Source organism: Quercus suber, unplaced genomic scaffold (assembly GCF_002906115.3).
Source record: "Quercus suber isolate HL8 unplaced genomic scaffold, Cork oak 2.0 scaffold_326, whole genome shotgun sequence".
Lineage (NCBI taxonomy): Eukaryota > Viridiplantae > Streptophyta > Magnoliopsida > Fagales > Fagaceae > Quercus > Quercus suber.
The window spans coordinates 317,434-324,803 of NW_027069779.1; the positions used below are offsets into that span (position 1 = coordinate 317,434).

The following is a 7,370-nucleotide window of genomic DNA, read 5'->3' on the forward strand; positions in this document are numbered from 1 at the left end:
NCAAATTTAAGCAATATTTAGTCAAAAGACTCTCTATAAGCATTCATTTAGTATTTAACAAACTATCAACTAATATAAAAACCAAAAAAAAAAAAAACATTATTTTTTAATATAACAAAATTAATAAGGGTTTTTTTTATTTATAAATTTATATTTTTTCTAAATTTTTTTTTATAAAAATCATGACATAATTTCTTGATTAATTGGATATTCAATCATCTTAATCAAGAATAACGTTCTAAGGAAGCAATATGTTATTTCTTCTGTTTTCATCTTTGAGCCTTTTTAGATGGTAATCCTTGATCTTTGAGCTCTTTTTATCTTAAATTATGCATCAATTGTGAATAATTTTGCATATAAGATATGTAAATAAAAATGTGAAGCTTCTAAAACAAGCTGGTACAAAAGGTTAGGGTAAAATATAGTTACAATTCCTTATGAATAATACATTAAGGGCATGTTTGTTATGGGTTGGGTTGGTTTCATTGGGCTGGTGGGTTGGATTGTTCATGCACACCTCTTCTTGTGCTCCATACGCCATCACACATTCACAGTGCACACGAGTCACTCATTTTGGGGACTCATGTTGGGAGTAGAAAACCAATAATGCTAGTATTCATGTATCACACATAAATACACACTTTTTCACAACTATTTTGCATTGTAAATAATGAGTAGTAGAGAAAAAATAATGAGTCCATGTGATAGTGATGGATAAACAATTACAATCTTCCACGTAATATAATTGTGGCAAAGTCTGTGTTTGGTGTGATACTAGCATTGTCGGTAGAAAACTGGATATGGACAGAACTATCATTCAGACACTATAGGACTTTCGTTAGAGTTGTTTTCCTCAGTTTGTTTTTGGCTGGTGACCGTGAGGGATGAGTTTAAGGCATTGCCAAGTAAGATCATTATGTTAAAAACAGACTATTCGTGGCTTGACTCGAATCTTTTGGCATAGAATATAAGTCAGACAATGTTAGGTGAAAGTTCATTGTGATAGACGAAAGTAAATGGTTGATTTATTGCATTGTAGGCATTGTTAATTTACAGTTTAATCACCTAAAATAGTTATTATCAGTCTTAATGTCTTTTTCTTTTTATCTTAAAGTTTTCACTTCACCTTAATAATCGCACTTAATTTGTAAATGCCGTCTCTCTTTTTTGTCTGATGAGATAGAGAGAAATTCGGCAGCCGTCTCTATTTTGTTCTTCCTTGCGTTTTTAATTAATTAAAATAAGAGCATAACAATGTCTTTTAATTTAAACTCACTTGGCACTGTACAAATCATTCTCAATTGTAGCTCATTTTTGTAGCAATGGCAATTATGGCACCGTCACCCACTTCTCTAGTTTTCAATGTTCGGAGATGTGAACCAGAGCGGGTTGCTCCAGCTAAATTAACTCCCCATGAATACAAATAACTTTCAGATGTGGATGACGGAGAAAGACACCATGTTCCGGCCATAATGTTTTGTCGCTATGATCAGTCATTGGAAGGAAAAGATCCTGTGAAGGTCATTAGAGAGGCAATTGCACGGACGCTTGTGTTTTACTACCCATATGCAGGTAGGCTTAGGGAAGGTCCTGACGCCAAGTTCATGGTAGAATGTACTGGTGAAGGTGTGATGTTCATTGAAGCTGATGCTGATGTTACACTGGAGGAGTTTGGTGATGCACCTCATCCTCCATTCCCGTGTGTAGACGAGCTCATTTTTGAAGTTCCCGTTTTTGAAGTTCCTGGCTCCGGAGGGTTGGTTAATTGCCCGTTGTTGCTTTTTCAGGTAATGTGTGCTTGAGAAATGCACTTCAAACGCTCTTCTATCAAATTTTTTAAGCAACTTACCTCATTAATTATAATCACACTATCTCTCTTTTTCTTCTAATTTTTGTGTGTGCGCACGCATATGTGTGAAAGTCCGGTGTACTACTATTCTCCCTTCTTATATAAGGGTTAACTTCACCTATGAGTCTTACATATCAATAATTGAATTATCTTTATCTTATTTGATTTGGATTTTTTTTTTAAATGAAGGTACTGACAAAACTCATATTTTTGTACTAAAATATACCAAAATTATTTAATTTGTCTATGCATATATATACAAGTGATCCATTAGCCCTATATATGTAATAACTCACATTTTAGTTGTCAAGAGCATTACAACTTAATAACTTTGACTGATCATTTTACAAGATTAATCAATGTTCAAATCTCCCCTCCACCACTTGTAACAATTTGTCCAAGAAAAACTCACACTTAAGCTACTAACAATAATAGAACACACGAGTACAAATTCTTTATTTGCATGGCTCCTAATGGCTTTGATTACCTTACACTCTCTTGTACACTGTCCATACACAATATCATCATGTAATAAATATAGACATTCCTGAAAAAAGTGTACACCTGAAATGAAAGTGTAGACATTGTGTATATAGAGTGTACACATCAAAAGTGTGAGCCAATAATTTTCCAGTGCTTAATGCCCTGTATTTTTTGGCTCTGTTGATGTTTTGTCTTTAGTTTTGTGGATGTACTTTCGAGGGAAGCTCTACGCTCCCGTGTTGTAGCATTTGGCTGTTCTAATAAAAGTTGTGTTTTCAAGTAGCTAGGGGAAAAAATTGAGTATGTTACATATAATATGTAATATATAAATATAAACACAATAATCTGCTCATGCTATTGTGTGTACTAATGTTGATTGGTATGATATATAGGTGACTCGACTAAGGTGTGGAGGTTTTGCCCTTGCCTTGCGCTACAATCACATAATGAGTGATGGTATGAGCATACTTCAATTCATGATTGCTGTGGGTGAGATGGCACAAGGTGCAAGTGCTCCTTCAATCCCACCTGTGTGGCAAAGGGAGCTTCTCAACGCTAGAAACCCACCACAAGTGATTCTCGCATCATGAATTTGATAAAGTGGTCGAGTCTAAGGTTTTTGCCAGTTCCCTCCATGACATGGCCTGCAATTGTTTCTTCTTTGGTCCAACTCAGATATCTGCAATTCGAAAAAAACTCCCTCATCACCTACATAAATCTTCCACGTTCGATGTATTAACTGCATGCTTATGGCGATGCCGCACCATAGCCATTCAACTAGACTCGGAGGATGAAGTCCGCTTGATATTTGCCATTAATGTGCGAAACAATTTAACTTACCAATAGGGTACTATGGTAATGGGATTGCAGTCTCATTGGCTTTAACAACTGCTGGAAAGCTATGTCAAAATCCTTTGGAATTCGCATTGGAACTAATCAAAAGTGCAAAGAATAATGTTACTGAGGAGTATGTTCGATCACTTATAGATCTTTTGGTGATAAAAGGTCCACCTTTTCTTACCATGGTGCATTCCTACTTTGTGTCAGACATAACACGTACAAGATTTGAAGCTTTGGATTTTGGGTTGGGCAAAGCAGCCTTTGGTGGACCAGGTAAGATTTTTCCAGAGCCAGGCCTTGACCCTGCAAACAACTACATGCCAATGAAGAATAGTCAAGGAGAGAAGGAAATTATGGTGCCAATGTGCTTGCCAACTTTAGCCATGGAAAGATTTGTGAAGGAGCTAGATGGCATCTTGGGAGACCACTGAGATAGCAGTACAACTTCTTAAGTAATCGCGAAATGACTAGTGCACACAAGTTATTGCACTCAAAGTTGTGTGTAATAATTTAAGACGAAGTCACAAATTTCAATTTAAAAAAATTTTACACAATTTTTTGTGTAATAAACATTGCTCTAAGTAATCATATCTTTTCAGTACTTATGGGGACTAATATGTGATATGAAAACAAAATGCATAATCTTATTTCTATGATATTTTTGGGGTATATGATATATACTTCCAATGATTCTGGAAATTCATTTTGATAGTTACTATTTTAACCACTCATGCATGGTTAAGATTATGTTGGTATATATTGTATCCCGGTCCAAAAATATATATAGAGATATCACGTACAAAACAATAGTCATGCATTGATGTTTTATTATTGGGTAATTGCTAATGCGTGCACCTTATTACTCACGCCGTACACGTCATTTAACTTTTAGACTTAAATCGTGGCTTTGAAGTTACAATTTCAGTTCAAATATCAAAATATGAGTGATATGTGTAATAGGCAGTGTGTTATAAACACTACCCTTTATTATTAGATAAGCAAGTTTGTCTTTAAATTTTCACTTGTGTTTCTTTCTTTTAATGTGGAAGATAGTCATTTCCCTCTACTCTCCTCTCCACTACTCTCCTCCACTTTACTCCCCCCAAACTTCCAAACAAAGCATTAGTTATAAGTTGTATGGACTCTTTTTTTCTTTTCTGTTTCCTTTTTATTTTTCTTTTTCTTTTCGTAAGAATTAGGGTTAAACCCGTAAATTGACAAAAATTAATAACAAAAAAGTAAAAAAATAAAAACTCTTCACAATCCCCACCTTCTTCTAAAAAAACCATCCCACCTTCTTTAAAAAAAAAAAAAATTAATTAAAAAAAAAAACACCGTACGGTTTTCTATTAAAAAAAATATCCCAATTTCTATAAAATAAAAAAAAAAATACCCCACCTTCTTAAAAAATAACCCACCCACGGTTTCATAAAAAATNGGCCGAAAGGTTTGAAAGGTTGGATTTTGGGTTTTGAGTTTGGGTTTGAAGGGTTGGATTTTGTGGTGGTTATTGGTTTGATTTTGGCTTGTGGGTCTGGTCTACGTTGGTTCCGGTTGTGATTATGGGTTTTGGTGGTTTCAATTGTGGCTAATGGGTCGTTGGTTGTGAAGTGGGTTTAGGTTTGAAATGTGGGTTTCGATTCTTGCCGTGTGTGGTGGGTGGTGGCTGTGCAGTGAGTGGGTTTCGTTTTTTCTGGGATGTGCAGGGCGGTGGTTGTGCAGTGGGTGGTGGCTGTGTAGTGTGTTAGTGTATAGATTAGCCCATTGGGCTTAGCCTAGTATATTACTTGTACTATACTTCTATTACTTGTACTGCACACATACCTAGCCTATATAAAGGCTCTCTTTTGTATATTGATACACACATAATATTATACAGACTATTCAGTCATTCTCTCTCTTTTTATATTGTTAACATGGTATCAGAGCCTTTCCTCTAATTTTTTGGTTCCTGTGGACATCTCCGGCGTTCTTCCGCTGCCCTCGCCTTCATCCGGTTGTCACTGTCGGAAGCGAGTCACCGCCGTCACGCCCACAAACCTAGAACACTCGGATTTCGTCAGTTTGTTGATCAAACCGCCAAAGTAAAGGCATACATTGACAGATCTGACAGTCCCGAGCAAAACCCAACAAAAATCTGCCAGAAACAGCCTTCCACGCGCCCCCACGCGCCGCCAGAAGTTTCTGCCTCACGAGCACGAGCCGCCACGCGCTGCCACGCGCATCCACGCGCCGTCTCTCCCTTACACGCGCTTCACGCGCCGTCCACTCGCCGTCCACGCGCCTCACGCGCCGGCCACGCGCCTCACGCGCCTTGCTCCGTTTCACGGACTGCCACGTCAGCCCTAAGGTGACGTCACTCAGCCACGTCAGCATCTCGTGTCAGCATCCCACGTCAGCATCCACGTCAGCATCAGCCGTTGACCGTTGACCAGACCGTTGACCGTTGACCGTTGACCTTGACCGTTGACTTTGACCAAGGTCAAAATTTTTGAACAGGACCTGTCTTGCTCAGTTTTTCGCGTAGATTCCGATTTTGGGCTCCGTTTCTGCATTTGAGGTCTCTAAATCTCAGTTTTTGGTCATTTTCTTCATTATGGCTCAACAAAGTGAACGTGACATCATACGTCCTATCACCATTGTGTTGGATGGTCCTACTAGCTATCATGCATGGTCTCAGAATATGACTGTTTTTCTCAAGGGTCGTAAACTGTGGAGATATGTGACTGGTTCAATTCCTAAGCCAGTACCAAACCCTAAGTCCAAAGTCATAGCAGTTGTCAAACGCCCAATGTGTGAATACTTGAGAGGGGAGAGCTCAGAACTCTCATGCCTCTCCCAAAATCTCACCGAAGGGCATCTACACTATAAATCCAATAGTCATAAGCTTTGATCCTTATTCAAATATGGATATTAGGAATTAATGCCGTAGACTTGCTATAAAACATTGTCACCAAACTACGCATAAATAGGCAAGATTTTACCTACCTCACCAACCTTATTCACTCTTCCAAGCTTGAATCCAATCTTCTCATATAAGAAGCAACATATTCCAAATGTGCTCTAGGGTTTGTCATGGTGCAAATAACCTTCTCTCTCCTTCACCAATCCCTTCTTTATGCTCATTATATAGTGATCATAATAACAATAATAAATATATATATTTTTAAATTCTCCTTTGTGATTTAGTGTCTTATGTATTTCTTCACAATGCAGTGATGCACCATTTGCTTCCATTTTTCAATTGGAGTGACTAGTGAGTAGTGGGCTTGACTCTCTTATATATATATATATATACACACACACACACACTTTCGAACATTGGTTGATAGGCTCAAGTTCATTTAAATTTTCCCTTCCAAAGTCGACTCCAATAGTTGTTTTTTAAGAGATTAAACGTTATTTGAAACTAACTTCATCACACACACTTTGTGCATGTGACGAGACTCTTTTTTATTTTTCTTTTGTCCTAAGTGTTATTTAAAAGTGAGATAAAGATAGTGTCTTAATTTTTAGGATCTTTCTCTACTTGGTTGTTGATAAAAGTTTAAAATTTTGAATTGAAAATCAAAAATAATAATTTAGGTTGGAGAAGATAAAGGAAAAAACATAAAACTTTGAAATTTTAAAAAAATAGTGTAGGGTTCAATTTCTTTACGTAAACCCAAAGACAATTAATTTGTAGAGTATGGGTCAAAGAACTAGAGTTAGCAAGGGATTAATAACAAAGGATTATCACTCTTTCAACTATTCATTGATCAGTTTGAATACATTCCATGGTTTGTTTCAAACCCTCTCCCTCTATTATATAGTCACTTTCACCCTCATCTCCATCGTCCACGTGCTCCCCATCCATGAACTTGCTCAAGTACCTGTCACGTCAGGCAGCTTCTTTTCATCTCTGTGTGAGTGGCGGTAAGTTAGGAGGCACTGTTCAGAGGTCTTCTCCATATAAATGCGGCCAGAAAAGCTGTTGCAATGCATTGAATACGGTAGCAGCAGCCTTTCCCTCAGATATTTCCTCATCCTTATCGTTCCTGAATATGCTTTGAGCTTATCTTGATCAGGTGGAGTCCTCGGACAGTCAATCAGGCTTTTCCCCTACTCAATTAGTCTCCGATATCATATCAGAGTAAAACATCTTCCTCGGACAGGAGATGTCCTCCTCGGACTGGAGATATCCTCCTCGGACAGCGAT

General features: G+C 37.6%; 1 pseudogene; it reads left to right on the forward strand.

Annotated features, from left to right (window-relative positions):
• Window positions 1–1,331: 1,331 nt before the first annotated feature.
• On the forward strand, window positions 1,332–3,603 carry LOC111989467 (benzyl alcohol O-benzoyltransferase-like; annotated as a pseudogene).
• The last annotated feature ends 3,767 nt before the right edge of the window (window positions 3,604–7,370 follow it).